Source organism: Thermobia domestica, chromosome 1, assembly GCF_964235325.1.
Source record: "Thermobia domestica chromosome 1, izTheDome1.hap1.1, whole genome shotgun sequence".
In the NCBI taxonomy this organism is placed as follows: domain Eukaryota; kingdom Metazoa; phylum Arthropoda; class Insecta; order Zygentoma; family Lepismatidae; genus Thermobia; species Thermobia domestica.
Genome location: NC_137454.1, coordinates 391179311 through 391200675, shown reverse-complemented (window position 1 = coordinate 391200675; position 21365 = coordinate 391179311). Strand labels below are relative to the sequence as shown.

Below are 21365 nucleotides of genomic sequence, written 5' to 3'. Positions count from 1 at the left end.
TTGTAAGATTACATATTCGTACAATGTGTCTTAGCACCTTTACACAGCACTGTTACACTAACGATGGTAATTATCAAAGCACTGAACAGCACACAAGCCAACCTGGCATTTCTGACATGATGTTATCGGCTTTTTTGGGACATCCTTGACATCTTCTTTGCCTTCCTTTCTCATTTCGTATTAGGGTATGGTTGCTAGCTTTCCGTGGTTCTGAACACTTTCTGTACAGTCCCTGTGGCCCCGGACGAAGTCTTGTGAATGCAGACTGTGAGAGCAATGCCATTGTAACACTTCTGTGAAATTCTAGAAGACCCAAATAACCTAAGTCCAAGATCTGATAAAGTTTCCATCCAGCAACTAAAGCAGTTTTAACAACATTCGTAAATAAGTTCCAATACCACTTCTTGCCCTTGATCTTGATTGGGCATAAGCTCATTAATTTGTCAAATAAATCTACGTCATTCTTGAATTTGTTATATGAAGCAGTACATGAAGGCATTTTCATGTTTCCTTTACGCTCTTTGTTATTTCGTGTTACTGTTTCCACACAATCAATGGATTCAAAATTCGTTACAACAGTCACAGCCTTGTTATCATTCCATTTAACCATACTGACTTCTGAGTTACGATCAAACCCTGTGTCCACAAATCTTCTTTCCTTTTTTGTTACTTCTTTTGACGATATCAAAGGACAGTCATGAACAGTTTCTTTGTCTCAGATTGGAAGCAAGATTGTATGACGAAAAGAAGTTGTCCATATATATCGAATGGCATTCTGGGTTTTCCACAACGGACTGCAAAGATTCCACAACATAATCGGATAATCTGGTATCCCCTTGAGATCCAGGTTGGTAGGGAATTATATGCAATGGGTAACCATTGTGTGTGGCTAACATCCATAATTTTTACCCAAATTTCACCGGTTTACCCTTCATATACATTTTCAATCTATTTCTACCATAATATCGTACTATTCTCTCATCTATAGTTAGTTCATGGACAAATACCCCAAATTGTTGAATAGCATCATTTATTAGATTATAGAAGGGTCTGACTTTGAAGTAACGGTCAGATTTGTCTATAACGTCGTTATTGTTGAAGTGAATGAACCTTTTCAATTGAATTTGTTGCGTGACATAGTTTGCACAATTACTGGAAAATTGCAGTCAGCTGTTATCTCCCAATACATCGACTGACGTGGAACTAAAACGTAACCACTATACAACAAAATTCTTAAAAATTGCCTGATGTCATTTTCATATACGGAAAAGTCCGTATTATGTTGAGCAGCATATCGGTTTGTCTCAGTGACGGTGTGTGCAATAATCTTTCAGTGAAAATTTCGAATATCTGAATTCGCATTCGGTTTCTTAATTCTGTTTTCAAATTTTCCGTAAATAAATGGCAAATCCGTTTCAAAGTTATGTGTACAAAGAGTTTCGTTGCTATATTACCCGGAAATTGAAATTCCATGAAACCAGTAGGCTAAATGGCCGATGTCCTATATATAGGACACCAAAGAAACAAGGTACGTATTTTTATCACATTATTTTATTTTCTGAGTTTAAACAACTAGTGTATCAAAAAGAATTATATTTTAAGAATATAAAACGAATGCTTACTTTCGATTTCTCGGCCTTTTGCATTTTCTGTTTCGAAGACAAGAGAAACGTTCATCAACAATCCAAATTCCACATACTTAACGATACCAGATTTCCCTCCAAAATGTACCGATCTTCCACACACGACGAACAAAGAAAGCATGTACTTGTCTGAGCATGCGCAGAACCCAACAACATTCGGTTGATTAATCAGTGTTGCAAACCGACGTATTTTGTCACTGTCCTATATATATAGGACATTGGCGCCAAATAGGTTTTCAGATCTGCTCAATTCATTTTATTTCTAAAGATGTGGTTATTAAGAAAACCAAAAAAAGAGAATGACGGTTTCTTTTCTTCCGCCACCTTTTCAAGAGAGCGACCTTATCATAAGTCGAATCTGTGGAGACTATCAGTATGTTGATAAGAAAGACAATTACAGTGGAACCGACCATGCTCGAGCTGAACTTGTCTCGACTTGTCGGTTACTCACGAGGCCAATTGTCGTTTAGTGCTCTTACGGCATTGTTCCTTACATGCCGTTATCGCATATCCGCTTTTTTGTCCCATCATATCTTGCATCGTTTCTTTCATTCTGCATTGTATTATGCAGTTTTTAGTGCTTACTGCTCGTTGGTTTTCACGACAGTAGTGTTCTGTGTTCGTTACTGTATAGTGTTGTTTCAAAATTTCAACCAGTATTTTCTGATAATTCGACCTTTTTTGCTTTCCGACCATACTCTTAGTCCCAAAGGTGACGGATTAGAGGGGTTGTACTGTATAACAATTGTATGAAGAAAAAGGAACATTAGTAAACATATCCACTAACATAACATATGCGAATTCTAATTCAATTGTAATGTTTTGCTTCTTTCCTTCTGTTCCAAAACAAGTCCTCGAGATTTTTTTTTTTTTTTTTTTTTTTTTTTTTTTACAAATACATCTAACTTGTGTTTAATAGAGTCTTGTTTGTGAGAAACTGTAAAACGTATAAAGCATTAGATAGATTTACGGGCAACTTTATCTTCCGTGGCTAAGCGGTTAGCGTACTCGCCTTTGGCGTGGGAGACCCGGGTTCGATTCCCGGCGGAAGCTCATTTAGTTCGGATTCCACGTTAATCAGTAGGTCCCCATCTCATATAGCCTCACTGCTGAACGGGACGTTAAACTCAAAATCAACTAATTTATCCTCTTGTAGATTTAAAAAAAAATACCTCGTGGGTATTAGTGGCTACGATATATTTTGTAATGCAATGGTGGTCAAACTTTTTCAGGAGGGGGCCAAGGAAGAAAAGAAAAACTTTAGGTGGACAATGGAATTTATTAAAAACAGGAATGGTACATTTTACAAAATTCTTGTAATACTAAGCACTATTATAAATAATGATTGAAGATTCTAGTAATCTGATTCGAAAGGTACTGTACTGATTCTCAGGTTATATGCTTATCTGTCAGTCTGTTTTTAATGCAAGTATTTCGAAGAAACTATTATTATTATTATTATTATTATTATTATTATTATTATTATTATTATTATTATTATTATTATTATTATTTGTTATTCGTGACATTAGGAATCACGTCACGGGCCAGATAAACTTTCCAGGGATGCGTCAGACCCACAGGTCGTAGTTTGTCTATTTTTAGCGTTTAGTAGTATGTATTTCTAATCACTTATCGGGGTTGGGGGAGCAGTGGCTCAGTGGTAGGGCGTTCACCTCTGGTGCTTGGGGTCCCTGGTTCGATCCCAGCTCGCGCTGTATTGACTTAGTTGTGGACAAACACCGTGCTAGTGGGTTTTCTCGGGGTTCTCCCGTTTCCTCCCACTGTCTTCATTCCACCATTTCATTCATTTCTCATCATCACCGTCTCCTTTAGCCTAACCGGCATAACCGTCGGACGTAAAACTTAAAGATTTCATTTTATTTTTTTCACTTATCGGGGAAAGGTTAAAGTGGAATTCCACTCATATTACCATATCGCATTTCAACAGTACTATGTTCCCACATTTCACTTTTCAACGTAAAGTAACAATCATATTTCATTTAATATTAATTAACTCAATGAAATTATGGTCTTAACAATAAGAAATTGTTTCCTTTTGTTAGGTTCCGGAGTACTATCTAATTTTTGTACCCTTAAGTGGCCTATGCAGCCCTAGATCAGGAGGGGTGCTTATAGGACTTCCACAACAGGGATTCGCAAAATTTTCCACCGGCGTACCACCAAAGCATATTATTAAATAATACAACCATAAGTCGTACGTACCACCAACAGCATTTCGTATACGATTAGTGGCACTCGTACCTCAGTTTGAGAACGCCTACCCTAGAAGTTTTGAGATTTTTCTCGTTCCCTTTCATGGGTATAAAATTATCAAAAATATAAATTTCAAATGTTTTTGACTTATTGTACTGTATCCTCTTTGGTGACGTCCTATTACCTTATATCGTATTATGGTTGAGAATAAGATCCATTATTTTCATAGGAGGCAACTACATTAGTGCACCCTTCTTAAGTTTGGAGAGAGGTCTCTTTTGCTCTCATAGGTAAAAAATTGCCAAAAGTATGAATTTTGGAGGTTTTTCTCTTATGCTATTCTCTTCGATGAGATATTATAAAAATATAGTAATAAGACCTCATGAAAGAGGATAGCATAATTAAAATCTTTTGATAATTTTACACCCATGAATGAAAACGAGAAAAATCTAACTTCTAGAGGTGCTATACGCACCTCTCTTGAGCCAAGAATGCATAGGATCACCCAAGAGTACAAAAGTTAGATAGGATGATACATTTAGAACTCCTGGTTTATAGAACTGTCCTCCTGCTTTGAGAACTTTCTCATAGTGGCTTCTCGTAATCAATGTATTTAGTTAGCATAGACATTATGAATGAGTGATTTGAACGCTCACCTCTAGTGAAATAGATCCTTGGTTCAATCCTAACTCCGGACCGCGATGACTCAGTGGTAGAGCGTTCATCTCTGGTGCATAAGGTCCTTGATTCTATCCCAGCTTGCGCAAAGCGAACCTTTGTGGTGAACTAACACCGCCTGTGTGGGAGTTTTCTCGGGTTCTCCCGTTTTTTCCCATTTCCTTCATTCCACCGTTGTATTTATTTCCCATCATCACCGTCTCCTTTAGCCTAGCCGGCATAACTCTGGGACAAGATTTCATTTTCAATGCTAAGTCATACGAGTTTTTGGTGAACATCAACGCGTCTATCAGTTTTCTCGACTTTCTCTCGTTTCCTTCTACATTCTAACAATTAATCGTTTCACAACCATTCACTCTCATCTCACAGGGCATTAATTAGAACATTAATGGAGTTAAATATCTGAAAAAATATTTGTCTTTTTGTTTGAGCCCGTTGACTTAAATGTGAACTTACTCCGAAATTTGAATTATGTGTTTTATTGATTTCCCCTGTACGTCTAGTTAAATATCTTATAATTTTCCAAAAGGAATTAGCATTATTAGTATAAATTCAGAACTACTTACATGAAATTTGTTTCATACGTATTTATTAAAATCACGTATTATATGTTTTTTTAATGTAACGGTCATTTACATAGATTCAAAAACAACAACAACAAAAAAAAAAAACAATTAGCACAATGAGAGCATTAAAATTTCAGATGATTTCAAAGAAAACAGAATAATAATGTCCAAATAAATATATCGGATAAAAAGGACGTAAATACTGCAATATCCCATCATATTTACAAAGAACACTACGTACTCCAGCACAAGGATTACCAAGCAGCCGACGGATGCCATCTCCGATTAAATACGATGGAGAGTCACGAAGAGGATCCCTACAACCCCTTCACAGGCCCCGTTTGCAAAACTGGTTATAAAAGAGCACGTTAAGAGGCAGAACACACCAGTTCCAGTTGATCGCTTGTTATCTTTTTCTCCAAGGTGCTCTGGGTGGGAGTTAATTCCTTATCTTACCTCCAAGCTGTTCTGGGCAAGATATCCGTTTCCAATCTCCGCGTTGCTCTGGGCAGGAGATTCCAAACCATCAATCATAAGACCTCCTCGCTGCTCAGGGCAGGAGGTCCAAATTCGTAGAGACAGGACTGTTAGAAACATGGGAAAATCCATGTACCGATTCTCTACTACACATTACAATATTCAACATCGTTCAATAAATGAATTTGGAAATAACATAAATATGAGTGGAATTCTGGAGACAAATGCACAAAATTTGATGCAGAAACACAGCAAATCGATTTCTTTGCACTCCATTAAACAAAATGTTAAGAAAACTATATAAAAAATGTGAATAATTAGGAATGTTACATGTACACGTGAAGGAATTTGCTATGTATCGTGTGATCAGTGTTTCTTCCAGACCTGTTTTTAGGGGAGCACTGCCCATTCTCCCGGAGCTCTGCGAGTGCCCTACCGGAGGAGACCAAAATTATACGTCTACAATATACTAATAAATAGAATAGTACTAGCAGTGCCCCCAGGAATACTAAGTGTGCCCCCAGGAATACTAAGTGTGCACCCCAGGAATACTAAATGTGCCCCCCGGAACATTTTTCTTAAAGAACGACTGCATGTGATGTCCTCTCAATTCTACCACTTCCGGTTTAAGTATAGACAAGATTAAACAGGAAGTGGTTTATATTCTTGGTACGGTTGATTGATAGCAGAAAAGAGTATCTCCTTATCTACATCAGTTTTTGATGTTTTCGCCAACGTTAAAACTAACGTTGTTGATTCGGGCCACTCCCAATTTGAATGCATGGTCAAGTTAGATACTTATTCTTAGAACGGTAAGCCGATTCCATAAAATATCCTTCTTTGTATCTTTTTTTCTGTTCTATTTACAGTGAGAAAGAAAACGTATGTTGCATACGTAAAACGTAGGTAACATGCGTAAATCCTGTATTTTTTGGATTTAACGTACAACCTTATGAAACATCCAACAGCAAACGTACAACTGAAAATGTATGTTTACACGTACTTTCTGTACGGAAGAAAGAACTGGATATAAACGGTAAGAACCTCATATAACCTACAGACGGACGTATCATATATAGTATATACCTGACGTATGTAACACACGTATGAAGACGCCCCACTGAGTGAAGACGCCCCTGCCCGAATTGACTAAGGCCTGTAAGTCGTGACCACAATACTTGCCATGAGCGTGAGAGGGTACACAGTCTTGAGTAAATATATGTGGAAGTTGCATCGGTGAAAGAAGTTGCCTTTGTTCAGGGCTGTTCACAAAGCTAAGTTACTCTTATTTCAGTGTCTATAATTTTAGAGAGTGAAACTTAGTAATGCTCTTGACGGTAGTTAAAGAGAAGTATATGAATAAAACATAATTGCTTAAACATAAGTGATAAACCGTTATCACGACTCACTTATCTGCTTTCGATTTCGAGCCATTTTGAAAATCGGCATTTATTTTCACGTTTCTAAACAGCTGAAAACGGAAAGCCAGTAGGTGATTTGTGATAACGTTACCTCACGCAAAATAATAGTGTCTAGGGCGCTCTTGTTCTATATTTCAATTATCTTTTATCTATTACTGTAAAATTAGCGGTATTTTAATTTCGTCGGGATGAAGACTCTTACGAACTTCAGTCTTTTACAAACGCTAATGTGCTTTGTTGTGCTTCTACGTCCATGAGTATGTCACATGATCGACTGCGGCGTCTTTGCTTCAAAATTGGGAAAGTTGCCCCAGTGAAATCGAAGTAAAGATGCCCCACTAAAGGTTTAAGATTTCTGTTTGGAACAACCAGTTTATGACGTGTTAAACAATGTTAAAAATGAAACACTAAATGTTCTCTAATAACCTGTAATTAATTGTTCGCTCAAAAGCAAACGGGAAATTTCCGTTTGGAGCAAGGGCTGGGTTTCCTGGCTGAGTGTCTGCTTTCAATGATGTAATATTCTACTAATAAACCATTTTCTTTACGTTCCTTACGTGATCAACATTTGACTGAATGGGCTTCACATATATGTAATGACACTAGTTGCCTAGCAAGCTGAATCAAGAGAATGTGCATGGATTGAGTTTTAAGCCATTTGTGGTAGCTTAGTATGTATGAGAGTTGTTCAAAATACTAATATATATATATATATATATATATATATATATATATATATATATATATATATATATATATATATATATATTTCTTGGGAGAGGGGTCCTGCGACACACTTGATTTGTCACAATTTCCTTTATCTGGTTGAATTATTTTGAAAGGGTAAATCTCTTAATCAATTACCCGTCATTGCAAAATGAAGAACATTCCCACTAATTCATCAAATATCATCATAGGTGTACCAGTGTTGTAGCTAGTACGTTGTTATAAGGAGATGCATTACTTTTTCAGGCAGCAAGTTTTTACATATTAAAAGAAAGCCGTCCTCCCCTCTGCTCTAGTGGCTAGTACGTGTCCCTTTCGTGCACGAAGTCCGGGTTCGATTCCCGATGTGAACGCTTTGGAAAATTTGAACGCTTATGGTGGTTTGGATATAAACTGTAGGTTCACTGCATGTCACTGCATTAATTGTGTCGCAAGAACCCAAGTTTTTAAAAAAATGAACAAATGAAATAATATGTAAGGTCCATAATTCCTTTTTCTCTTTTATTTTTATCCATTGTTTACAAACGGATTTAGAAAATGTACCTAGAGAATAATTTTCATTTTCTCGAAAATTTTCTTTATAATTAGATAGATAGTTAGTAGAAATTAAAGTTAGTAATATTGGTGGTACAAAAGCATAATTACCTGTTTCTATGATGTTTATGAACACATATTGTAAAATTGTGAAACTGGGGCATCTTTCCTCAACATGCATGCCGAAGATGCCTCACTTGAAGGTTTCGTAAATGGTTTATTTAAATTTCCTGAAATAAAATTGTCTTTCGAGATATTACAAACAAAACAGGAGGCAGGAGGAGCAAACCTTGTTCTTTCGTGTAAAATTACTACTCTGTTAGCTCTGTATTAATTTCTAGTGAAGTAAAGTGTTCCAAAGTTGAAAATACAAGGTATCAGGAAGGACAAGTTCATTCCTTTCCCAAATGGGCAGCCTGCATGAGCCATCTCCTTGGAGATGCCCACGGTATCTCAGCCCTAGTCAAGCATAGGTAGTGCTTGCTAGCAATTGCTTTCACAAAAGCACTGGACTCTGGCAAGCTGTGGTCATATCGGCGAAATCGGTACCTTGAGGCTGCGAAATGTGTGTTTGCTTCAAACACTCCGGTACCGACATTGCGGATTGCACTCACTCACTAAAGGAGTTCCTTCCAGCAGTAGGTATAAGTGGGAAATATGCATTGGTCAAGCACCCTAATGGGCGTATCCCATCACCTCTCTTCGGAAGGTTCTGAGTACTGCATTCCCCATACTGTTAGGCATTGTAATTTCGAGCCGGATTCATAGCTGTAGAGACCTACCTTTAACGTATGGGACTTATTCATGACACAACGGAAACACAAATACTACAGTCTCCTTGATTTATCGTATTCATTAAAAATCATTGGGGTAAACAGAAAAATTCATACTAGGGATAGCCACATTTTTTCGAAAAATGAATTTTTCGAAAACGAAAAATTTTTCGAAAAACGAATTTTTTTCGAAAAAATGAAAATTTTTTTCGAAAAACGATTTTTTTCGATAAAACGAAAAACGATTTTTTTTTCGAAAAAACAAAATTTTTTGAGAAAAGAAAAATGAATTTTTTTCGGAAAAAAACGAATTTTTTTCGAAAAAACGAAAAGAAAAATTTTTCGAAAAAGTGAAAAACGAAAAAACGAAAAATGAAATTTCCGAAAATCGAAGAACAGATTTTTCGAAAAAGGCCATCCCTAATTCACATCACTTAACAAAAATCCTTAGGGACTCTTAAGGTGAATTTCTAAGGAGTTTGAATGGTCAAAATTCTGTCTCTGCTCTCCCCGGGGGACAAAATATTTCAAGAAGTACTTCATGCATCATTATGAATTTTGGTCAGAAAGTTGAGGACCAAAAGTTAGAAATCTAGTTGGCTGGTTGAGATGATATTCAAACCGTTATAAACCGTTGAAATCATTATAAACAGAACGGTAATATCTGGATTTTATCAACCGATTTCGTGTTCCAAGAAGACATTTTATGTTCTTCCTTAACTCTAACAACTTCTAGTTTCAATATTGATCTACACTCATGTCCAAAATTATTGTCGCATGTCTATAAATATGTTGTTGTAGGAATAATTTGATAACCAATTCGCCCGGTATTTCTTATAATGTTAGTATGTGTATAATTGGCAAAGACATGTATGTGGCAAATTTCATGTCAAAAGAGCAGTAAATAAGAACAATAAAACGAAAATAAAACTTTCTTGTCCATTTAATAACAATTTGCTCATACTAATTTTTGTATTTATAATTCTTTTCCTATGCAATTTACCACAAATATACATTTCCCGATTATATACATAGTATCAGTGTTAAAAGTACCCTGCAAAATCGTTATCAAATTATATTCTTACAAGAAGACAGTTATAGATATGAGACAATAATTTTGCACATGAGTGTGCACTCCCCTAGAGATAGTACCGTTTAACAAATCTCAACTAAATTTTAAAGTAAGGTTTCTATTGTTATGTGATTCTCCAAAGGAGTTTCTCGAATTTTATTTCTAACCCTAAAATTTAGAACAGTTTACAGAAGGATGAAAATAAACAATATTTAAATTTTGTCGACAACGGATCTAACGATTTTGTTTATATTTGAAAAATCAATTTGTCAACAACAACTTCATACTATGATAGAAGTCATTTTTTGTCGAAAATCGATAAAGGATAGTTTAGTCATGGGTGTGAAGTTTTTTGACGATTTTCTGAAATATGACTCAGGTGTTTTTTTTTTTTTCATATCTCATAAATGAATATTTCATCAATAATTTGACAATAAGACTTATCTCATTTGCCTTGAGAAAAATGTACGAGGGAGAGTTTATTATTGAGGAGAGTTTTTCTCAGACGATATTATCAAAAACGACTCATGTGATCTTTCATTCAATTTCAAACTTATACATTCCAACAATAACCTGATAATATAGCATAATTCATTTGTCATGAAGAAATGTACGAGGGGTTGTTTATTTTTAGGGAAGAGATTTTCGTATGATTTTTCTCAAATAAGGGCTTTTAAGATTTTTCATATTTCATTATTTACACGATAATATTGCATAACTCATTCGCTCAGAAAGAATGTATTAGAGTTAGTTTGTTCTTGGAGTTGAGTTTTTTTTTCGGACGATTTTTTTTGAAATAGAATCACGTGATTCTGATCATATTTCATAACTAAACGCTTTAAAAGCAACCTGACAGTATGGCAGCTCATTGGTCCTGAAATGATTCGAGGGACAGTTTATTGAAGGGATGATGTTTTCGCACGATTATCTCAAAAATAAAATTAGGCCTTCTTTTCGTGTTTCTTAATTAAATCTTCCATTAATAGCTCGACAATATGGCATAATTCATTTGTTATGAAAGAAAGTACTCATAAGGAGACGTTTTAGACATTTTTTTAAAAACAACTCCGGTAAGTTTGATCATAGCTTGATATATTACATTTTATGCAAATAATTGCTTACTACACCATTTCCCACACGATAATATTGGGAACTATTAAAAACGATGTTTGTTACGATGTAGAAAAGTAGCAATTGGACAATAAAAGTCCATTGAACGTAGTATATTGTTTGTGCGAATGAAAGGGTCACTTCCAAACGGTAACTTGACGCATAGTATTAGCCCTATTGGTTGATTTCTCTTCAATCTGGATGTGAAGTATCGAAATTAAAAGTTTTCAGAGGGAAGTAATATACTGTAAATCCTAATATGAGTATTCCCTTTTTACGATCATTACGGAGTGCCATCTATTTTCCTGCACAATTGTTTTTTAGTTAATGGCGTAAATATACGGAAGTACATATATATAACCACCTCTATGGCCTATGGAACCCAGAGGCAGGACTGTAGCCAGCCCAAAAATGTAGGGGGGCCCGGCTGAAGTTAGGGGAGGGTCCTATCCAACCATGTTATAGTTCATTTGCCAGCCTAGCCTGAAACTTTTAGGGGACAGCCAAAATTTAGGGGGCCCTGCCCCCCTAGACCCCCTGGATACAGGCCTGCACAGAGGTTCAATGCCGCGTTCACAAAAGCTCTCCCTCGACTTCTATCCTTAGCCAACTGTATCCAGTTTCTATTTTGTATTGCTATTTCTGCGAGACCCGTCTTAATATTGTCCTCCCATCTGCGCTTAGGTCTTCCTAATAGTCCCTTTCCGCTTCGGCTTCCCGTTAAGACTTTGAAGGCGTTCCTACTTCCTCTATTCTGGCTACATGACCTGTCTTCCTGAGCCTCCTATACTTGATGAACCTAATAATGTTTAGTAAACGGTATAAATTCTGTAGTTCCTCGTTATGAAGGTTCCGCCATTCCACATTCCTGTTCCTCTTGGGTCCGAATACTCGTCGTATGATCTTGTTCTCAAATACTTTCAGTCTTCGTTTTTCCCTCAGAGTAAGCGACCATGTTTCGCAACCATGAATATCGTTTTATATATTTTAAGATCCCACTCCATCGACGGAAATATAGACAAGAGATTTTGAACTGAAGAATAACACGAATTCTCTGTGTGTACGAGTGTCCGTGGGTGTGTAGTTTTTTTTTTAACTTCTTGTTTACTGGTCGAATCAGAACGAAATTCTGTGGAGAAATAATCCATCGTTTGTAGAATACCCTATTAACCGTGTCAATCTCAGCCAAGGACAGGACCGATTCGGCAAGAGAGTCTGTGTTCCATAGCTTTACATGACGCGAGCTTCTGAAATGAGTTCATCACGGTTTGTATTTTTATAAAACATTTCCTACAATATTTTACGGCATACAATAACAATCAGGGGCGGATCCGGGGGAGATCGGGGCGATCCCCCCAGAAGAGGAACTTTTCTTTTTATATATATATATAAATAAAACCAATTCCAAAGTTCGAAGCCCTTAAAAGTAGTAGTATGATAACCCACCGCCCCCCCCCTGAAGTCGGTCCTGGATCCTCCCCTTATTACAATACGCACATACTTCTTATTTTTTTTATCTAGGAAGGGTGCTCTGCAAAGGCAAAGAATTTTGTAAGTTAACTTCCGATTTTTAAAAAAAGAAACTAGTGTTGATCAAGCCTTGAAATATCAACATAATTAATTGTCGCTCATCTTTTTTTTTTAATCTTCTTTGTCTGGTTTGTGTTAACACAAGCGCGTAACTAACATAGAACGAGTTACATCAAAGAACGTAAAAAACCTTTCACCAAAAGGGTAAATTAGTGTGTGAGATAGCGTAATATATATATATTTTTTAAGTTTTAGAATAGATAATTTCGTTGAAAGTGAAGCTGTCGCACGTGGTTCAAAAATAAAACAAATATGAATAAAATAAACATAAACCGCCTTATGCAGAGTCGTTTTGACATATGATTAGCGTCATACTAAAGGCCTAACTACTGCAGGAAACATATGTTAGTCGAAGTCTTTAGTATGGCACTAATCACGCGTCAGAGCGAGTCTGCATAAGGCCCAAAATGTCTTTTTTAAATTTAAAACATGCACCGCAGAGTCGAATATTTATAACTCATATTTTCAGGAATCAATTGTCGAGCTTATGAAAATGTTTCATATGCTATTTATTCAAAGTTGTTTGTTTTGAATTCTAGGCTACTTAGAACGAGTTACTGTAACCATAAAACAATCATGTTAATACATTTTTATAAAAAAATATCACAGTTTTTCACATCTGTTGCCCCTCTTTTCCTCTGAAATTTATCCCATTACAATAAAGTAATAGATGAAATTCCTTTTGCTGTAAACTTGATCACACATATAATTATTGATTGTAAAATAACTATACATGAGGGATGTACCTGCTTAGGGCATTCATTGTATCCGGACTCTTTCCCTAAAACTTCATAAATTCAAATCTATTTGTACACTTTATTAATTGTTAGTAAAGCTATACTTTTTTACTAAATAAATGACTGGTGTCTCATAAAATTTGATCTCACACTTCATCTGTAAGGCAGCCTAGTTCTATTACTTTCTCTGAGAATACATGTAGCAGTATTTAGCAAGTACTTCTCTTTCCTAATGTAGAATAACACATACAAAGCCTGATATGACAATGTACAGAAGCATACATGAATTCATGTAATATGTACATTTTTCATCATGAAATGCACTCCCAGTACTTTATGTATTATTTCTTCTGGTAGGAGTTCCATTCCTGCGTAGAGATTCACTTGAAGAATCCTTAATCGTTACAGGTATAAATAAAGTGACAGGACATTGGCCATAAAAACTAAAATTCAAAAAATACAAACTAACCGTGCCAGATATCATTTGAAAATCATGAATGTCATCTAATAGAATCAGAGCAGGACAAAGCTGAAGACCCATGCGATATTATGAAGTATTTCTTCGAAGGGAGCAGGCAAGTCAGCGACGGTGAATAGAAGCTATGCATGGATAGTAGAAACGCACTGTGTTTCTTGGGTATCTAAACGCCTTACCTGTAAGATAGCTTTCTCGTTATAGATCATTACCTAAGGCTGCATTGAAATAAAAATTCAGTCCATCATGGCTTCATTAATACTCAGTCCTTCATGAGTTAATGGCCTCTGACTCAAAACACATGATTCATGGCTCAGGCTCAATGACCTACTCGTACCTAGGACAATACCTAAATTAAGCAATGGATACGTTGACCAACTTCAACATTTTGGGAGAGGTGGATAGGACTAAGAACGTAAATTTTGGGAACTGCTAGGATTAAAATTTTGTATAGTAGTTAATGCTGGGCACAAACGCAGGTATATCGGTTTTCGGTTTTTAGAACCGAAATTAAAATTTTCAAAAAAAACGGTTTCGGTTCTCTTCAAAACCGGTTCCCTTTTTTTCCAAAATTTGTTCTATTTCTGACCAGAATAGTGTTTCGTTGTTCTCCGGAAACCGAGTCCGTTTCCACAGAAATAGTTTTATGTGTTTTCGAAAAGTTTTTACCGAAACCAGTTTCGGTGAAAACCGAACCGGTTTTGAAGAAAACCGAAATGTCGGTTTATCGGGTCTTGGTTTTCCTAGAACCCGGTTTCCGGTTTTTATAAAAAACGATTTTGCCCATCCCTAATAGTAGTATAGGACCAAAGAACGTAGCTATATAAAATTGGCTGTTCCATCTTGTTCCTTTTCATGTGTAAAAACAAATGGGAAAAAGTCAAATTTGGGAGGTTTTTCCACCTATTTTGTTCTCTTTGTTGAGGTTTTGTGACTTTATATAATTATATCTATGAGTACAAGAGAGCATTCTTTTTCATAACAGATGAGTATATTGTGGTTCCTTCTCACAATTTTGAAAGGGTGTAAAGTGAAATTTCTGAGAATAATTGTGAAAAATCATTGGAAATTGTCAAAAAAAAAAAAAAAAAACCTAACTAAATTTCGCAAATGTTCTCTGGAATATATAACTGTGTAAATTTGGTGGTTCTGATTATTCTCTTTTATGGGTAAATAGTTTCCCAAGTTGTTATGTGTTCACCATGTAGTGAGTTATTGACCTAATTTACTTTGTCTGATAAGGCTTTGTCACGTTATGAATTTGTATGGTTCAGAACTGGGTGTTATACTCTCTCATAAGACAAGGGTAAATTGATGCTCTCTTCTTAAAATTTGGGAGGGCAGTGTTCGACTATTCCTTAAATTTAGGAAGTCTCAAAAACTAAAATTTCAAAAAAAAAAAAAATGTCTCTAGGACTCGAACATTTATAACTGTAACTTTGGGTGACTTTGTATTCTGCTATAATTTAAAAAATGTTGAAAATATGCGTGAGTACTATTTTCTTTTTTTGGAGGGAAATTTGAATTTGGGGGATGATCCAAAGTTCAGGATGATGAGAATAATGATATTTTATCGGAGGGTATGATCATATGAATGAGTACAATGAGTTCTTCTCTAGAATAGAACATGAGGTAGCACGATATATTCCTTGAAATTTTCGAAGGTTCCTACCATTAATTTTGTAAATTGTCAAAACTAAAACATTTGTGAAAAGAAATGAAATCTTTGAGTTTTACGTCCCTCGGTTATGCCGGTTAGACTAAAGGAGATGGTGATGATGAGTAATGAATGAAATTGTGGAATGAAGAAAGTGGGAGGAAACGGGAGAACCCCAAGGAAACTCACGCACACGGTGTTTGTCCACCAGTAAAACATTTGTGAATGGTCTCTAGGACTAAGGCATTTTCTGCTATAGATGTGCAAGGTTCATGTTCTTTCCTTCTATGCGTTTGAAAATTGCAAATTTTTTTCAAATCTAGTAGCATGTGTACCTATAAAATATAGATTCATTCTAACATATTATTATATTCATGAATACCGTGACTCAGTTTGGTTCGTTAGACAGGATCATCGTGAGTCATTCTCATTTAATTTTTTGAGAGAAAAGTGTCCATTAAATTTATTAATTGTCAAAAGCAAAATTTAATAATTGTTTTCTATGACATGAATATATATTTTTGTAAATTTAAATGGCTCGCGTTGATTCCTTGGATGAGTGAAAAATATCAAATTTCTAATTTACTAGAATGTTGACTTCGTCTAGAATAAGAGACAATTATATTATATTAATAAATAGATTAGTAAATTACATGGCATAAAGTGATTCGTGGAAAGTCATATTTTGTGAAATTTGATTCCTTGACCTCTAACTCAAGCTTTTGGGCTCGAAGCCTGATAGATAGTCGTTGTAACATGATCTTATCTTAACAATTTGACACATTGCACCTTAGATTTCTAGTTACAACTAATAGTCTTATGTCATTGGTGGAAAATGATTATGGGTAGAATCTGATTAGATGATTACTTTCAAATATTTCTTCAAATTTTTTGGACAGGTTTAAAAAAATCTTTTAATTTTTTTTTGTTTTTTTTTACTTCGAAAAATTTTTCATCCTATGAAAACTTTGTGTGAAAAGAATTCTTTTGATTGTGATTATGACATAATTTGACGTCGTTGATGTGAGAAAAATAGGACTTGAAATCTGTTAGTTAATTAATAAAAACAATTAATACGTAACAGTAAGAATTTGACACTTTGAACTTTAGTCAGAACCCATAGTCTAAAGCCGTTAGTAGATCGTAATTGGTAGAATCTGATTGGTTGATTAGTTTCAAATTTCTTAATAAGAATTTTCAAACGTTATGAAAACTTCTGATTAAAAATATTTTGATCACTGTTTTAAAATAAGTTCAATCTTAGGATTGTAGTTACGACTCATAATCTAGTGTTATAGGTTGAGAAACTAGGACTTGGTACAATTTGATTCGCTGATAATTTTCATGAGTTTTTGAAATTTTTTGCTTAATTTTCTTAATCAGTGTTTTAAACTTTTTCTTTAGTTTGAACATTTGTATTTGCCATTTTTAGGTTGAAAAGTACACCTTATATTAGGTTTTGAAACTATTTAGATGAGATTTTTTCATTTAACGTTTTGCATTTATTTAAAAATTTAAGCTATTAAGAGTAGGGATGTAATGGGGTATAAAGGGAGTTATATGGCGTATACCCGACAAATATTTTTATATTCCAACGAACATTTACCTTGAAATAAGAATGAAAGAACATATATAGGGGTAGGCAGTGTTGCCATAGTCCTAGCTCTGGTGTGGGCTGAAAAATAGTAGCAAATTGAAACAAAAAGGGCTGAATTTTATACCAATCGAATACACAGCTCTATAACACGAAACTGAAAGAGGTAATGTTCTAAAACAACCCCCCTCTTCCAAGAGCACAAATCAACGTGTCGATATAGATCTATAAAACGCAGAAATGTTCGGATTTCTTTATATTCGTCAATATGGCGTCACTAATAAACAACTTAGTCCTCTAAGCCAGCAATTATGTCAATGTATTTTTTGTGCTATTATCTTTTGGTGTAGAGAATCTTTGCAATGACATAAATTATAGACTTACTTGAGCACACGCTGGGCTTCTTCAGAATATTCAACACTTGATTCAACGTGTTTGTGCTTTTGAGATTTGAAGATAATATTTCCACCATGCTGCTTCATTCTCGTCTTCTTCATGCGCGGTGCGGAAGTGCCCATCCAGCATCACTTTTTCCCAGTATAGTTCGAATTACGAATTTTCTACACAAAGGTCCTAAGTATTAAGCGGTGCAACGCCACAGGATACAAGTTCAACAGCATTTTTTAAGAGTCCAACTCATAGTATAAGTAACGTGAGATGCAAGTGAAATCTTACCGACTCTTTAGAAAATGTGACAAGTATTTGTTAAATGGTGTTGAACTGGGTAGAATTGTACCAACTTTTTCACAAAAGGGGCTGAAAATGCCAGCGTGGTACCAACGGGCCAATGAATGACAAAATGGGCTGAATTTGATACAATTGTACCAAGTGTGGCAACACTGGTGGTTGGTACAGGCTAGATTCTTGCAAACGGCCGTCCATATACCCACCAAAAATTCTCCACCATCATAACACTAATTAGGGAACGGAGAACGCAAAGCTCTGTAGCTTACGTGTCTCATTTCCTGTCAGAAATTAGAAAATTTAAACTTTCAAGCTATACCAGTGTTGTCTCTTGTGATATTTTAAATAAAGGTAAAGTATAATATGAAAAGCTGTAAAAAGCAATATTACTCACAAGTATTGTATGCAAAATAGAAGTCAGTAAAGGAATCTCAAGTAATTTTCCGTTAAAATCTTTGTATCGACAAATCTTCAGAAGCGTAAAGTAATAACAATCATAGTTTAGAGATAATCCGCTCAATCTCAGAAATAATCTCTCATGCACCCTCTATCCTTCTTTTCCTTACTTTCGAGCGACGAAGGCAGAGAATAAAGTGTGTCGATCCTGAAAAAATTGATTTCGAGATTTCAGTGGATTTACACGTTTCATGGCCCGTACATACTGAAAGAGTGATTTTTCGACATCTATACGTAGGTTCGTCCGTTAATCCAGTTGTGCACTCATCTAGAGACTGTACCGCATCCAGATATTTGTCATAAAAACTAAGGTGCAAGAAAATAGAAATCAACTTGTGCTAGATGTCAAGTGAAAAGCATGATATCATATAGAGTGTGACCATCGCCAGTACTTTCATATTAGATACTACCTTTTATAATATTTTAGTGTTCTAGTACGTTCACCAACAAATCAAGTACTTTTCTTTTTCTCTTCTTTTCTCATAAATACATTTGGGAGAGAAAAAGGAATCTCATGAGAATTTAGCAATGTACGCAAATTTCACTGTTCCTGCAACTTTTTTCTGCCTTTTTCTCAACCGTGCTATTTACAAGAGCGAAAGTGGGACATATGTGCCGTCCCGTTCCCTCCTCCAACTAATAAATGACCACAGTAAACAATATTACATATTTCGTGATCCGTTTAAGCAGCAGACTAATAAGGAATTCAAACTCGATTTTCTCTATAGCGCATTTTATGTTGTTTCCTCTTTTCTCTCAACATCCTTTATTCATATGTATTTGTCATACTTATGTTACTTTAGTAATTTTACAGTGAGTTCGAATACGACATTTAAGCAGGGATTCCGCCAGGAGTTTTCGTTTGGAGGTGTAAAATTAAACTTGGAAGAATGTAAATGGTTTGCACAGTTTGTATCAAATTTTGGCTGTAAAAAAAAATTGAAGTTGTGGATTCTTTCAAGAGGGTTGCTCCTCCACCCATAGGGCAAGGGGGGTTGCCGGAAACCTTCTAATAAGATATTAATGTCGTTAAATGTCACAAATAAGTTGAAACGGGAGTAGATAAAATTTTAGTATTTTTTTCCCAGATCTAGTACTTTTTTCTGCATAGTACGAAATATATTTACCTGGGTGGTCACACTGGTCATGTAACCGAGCCTGGTCAGAGGGAACTTGAAGGCCCATGCGGTTGCACGAGGTGTTTTCTCGAAGGGAGCAGGTACGTCAGCGATGGTGAATATGTACATTACCATGAATAGTAACAACTCACCGTGTTTGTTTCTTAAGTTCCTAGATGCCTTACTTGTAAGATAGCTTTCTCGTTATAGATAATGATCTAATACTGCATTGGCATAAAGACTTAGAACATTATGGCATCAATAGTACTCGCTTTTATGGTCCCTGACTCAAACCATATGATCTATGGCTCGGGATCAATGATTTACTCGTAATTGGGACCACACATTCTCATTCCCGTATCCAGGGGTAGTCTAGGGGGGGCGCCCACCTACATTTTGACTGCCTCCCCTAAAATTTTCACGGTAGACTGGCAAATGAACTATAATATGGTTATGAACTATGATATGGTTGCATCGGCCTCCCTCACTTCAGCCGCCCCCCCTACATTTTTGGGCTGGGTACAGACCTGCACCTTCTTAAGTTAAGCAATCAATATGGCGGCCTCTTCAACAATTTGGGAGGGGTGCATAGGACAACCCACGCAAATTTTGGGAACTACCAAAGCAAAATTTGGTATACTGGTATAAGGTCAAGTTATGTAGCTTTGTAAAATTGGCTGTTCCATCTTATTACCCTCCAAGTGTAAAAAAAAAAAAAAAAAAAAAAAAAAAAAAAATCAAATTTCTGAAGTATTTTTTTTTACCTATTTTATCCTTTTTTCATGAGGTTATGGGTACAAGTCAGCATTTTTCCTAAGAAATGAGTACATTGATGTTCCTTCTTAAAATCTGAGAGAGTGTAATCACATTTCTGAGTATAATTGTCAAAAATTATTAGGAATTGTCAAGAAACGTAATTTGGGAAATGCTTTCTGGAATATATAACTGTAAATTTGGTGGTTCTGATTATTCTCTTCTATAGGTATATAAATTCACAAATTATTTTAGTTTGCTATGTGCTCACCATGTTGTGAGTTATTGAATTAATTTACCTTGTCTGATAAGGCTTTGTCACGCTATGAATTTGTATGGTTCAGTACAGGGTTTTATTCTCTCTCATAAGACAAGGGTATATTCATGCTCTCTTCTTAAAATTTCCTTAAATTTAGGAAGTCTCAAAAAAATAAAATTTCAAAAAAATTTTCTCTAGGACTCTAATATATAACTGTAACTTTGGATGATTGACTTTGTAATGTTAAAATGTTAAAATGTTGAAAATATACGTGAGTACTATTTTCTTTTTTGGAGGGAAGTTTGAATTTTTGTGGTGATCCAATACCAGGATGATGAGAAAACTGATATGTTATCAGAGGGAAAATCATATGAATGAGTATAATGAGTTCTTCTCTTGAATAGAATATGGATTAGCACGATATATTCCTTGAAATTTTGGGAACATACTATCGTTAATTTTGGAAATTTTCAAAACTAAGAAATTGGTAAATGGTCTTTAGGACTGAGGTATTCGCTGATGTAGAAGGTCAACTTTTTCTCTTTCTATGGATAAGAAAATAGCCAAAAGTTTCATATTTAGAATATTTGTGATCTAAATTATGTTGTATGATGTAGTTTCATTGTAACATATTATTATATTTATAAATACAGGGACTCATTTTGGTTCATTGGACGTGACTGTCTTGAGGCATTTTCCTTAAATTTTTGGAGGAATACGTTAGTTATTCCCTTAAATTTGGGAATTGTCTAAAACAAAATTTGATAATTGTTTTCTATGACCTGAGTTTATTCGAGGACTGATCAATTAGGAATGATCATAAAT

General features: G+C 35.3%; 1 protein-coding gene across 2 annotated transcripts in view; it reads left to right on the top strand.

Annotated features, from left to right (window-relative positions):
• LOC145665244 (glutamate receptor ionotropic, kainate 2-like) overlaps positions 1 to 21365 on the top strand; it is a 1018072-nt gene that overhangs the window by 558133 nt on the left and 438574 nt on the right. The window lies entirely within an intron of this gene.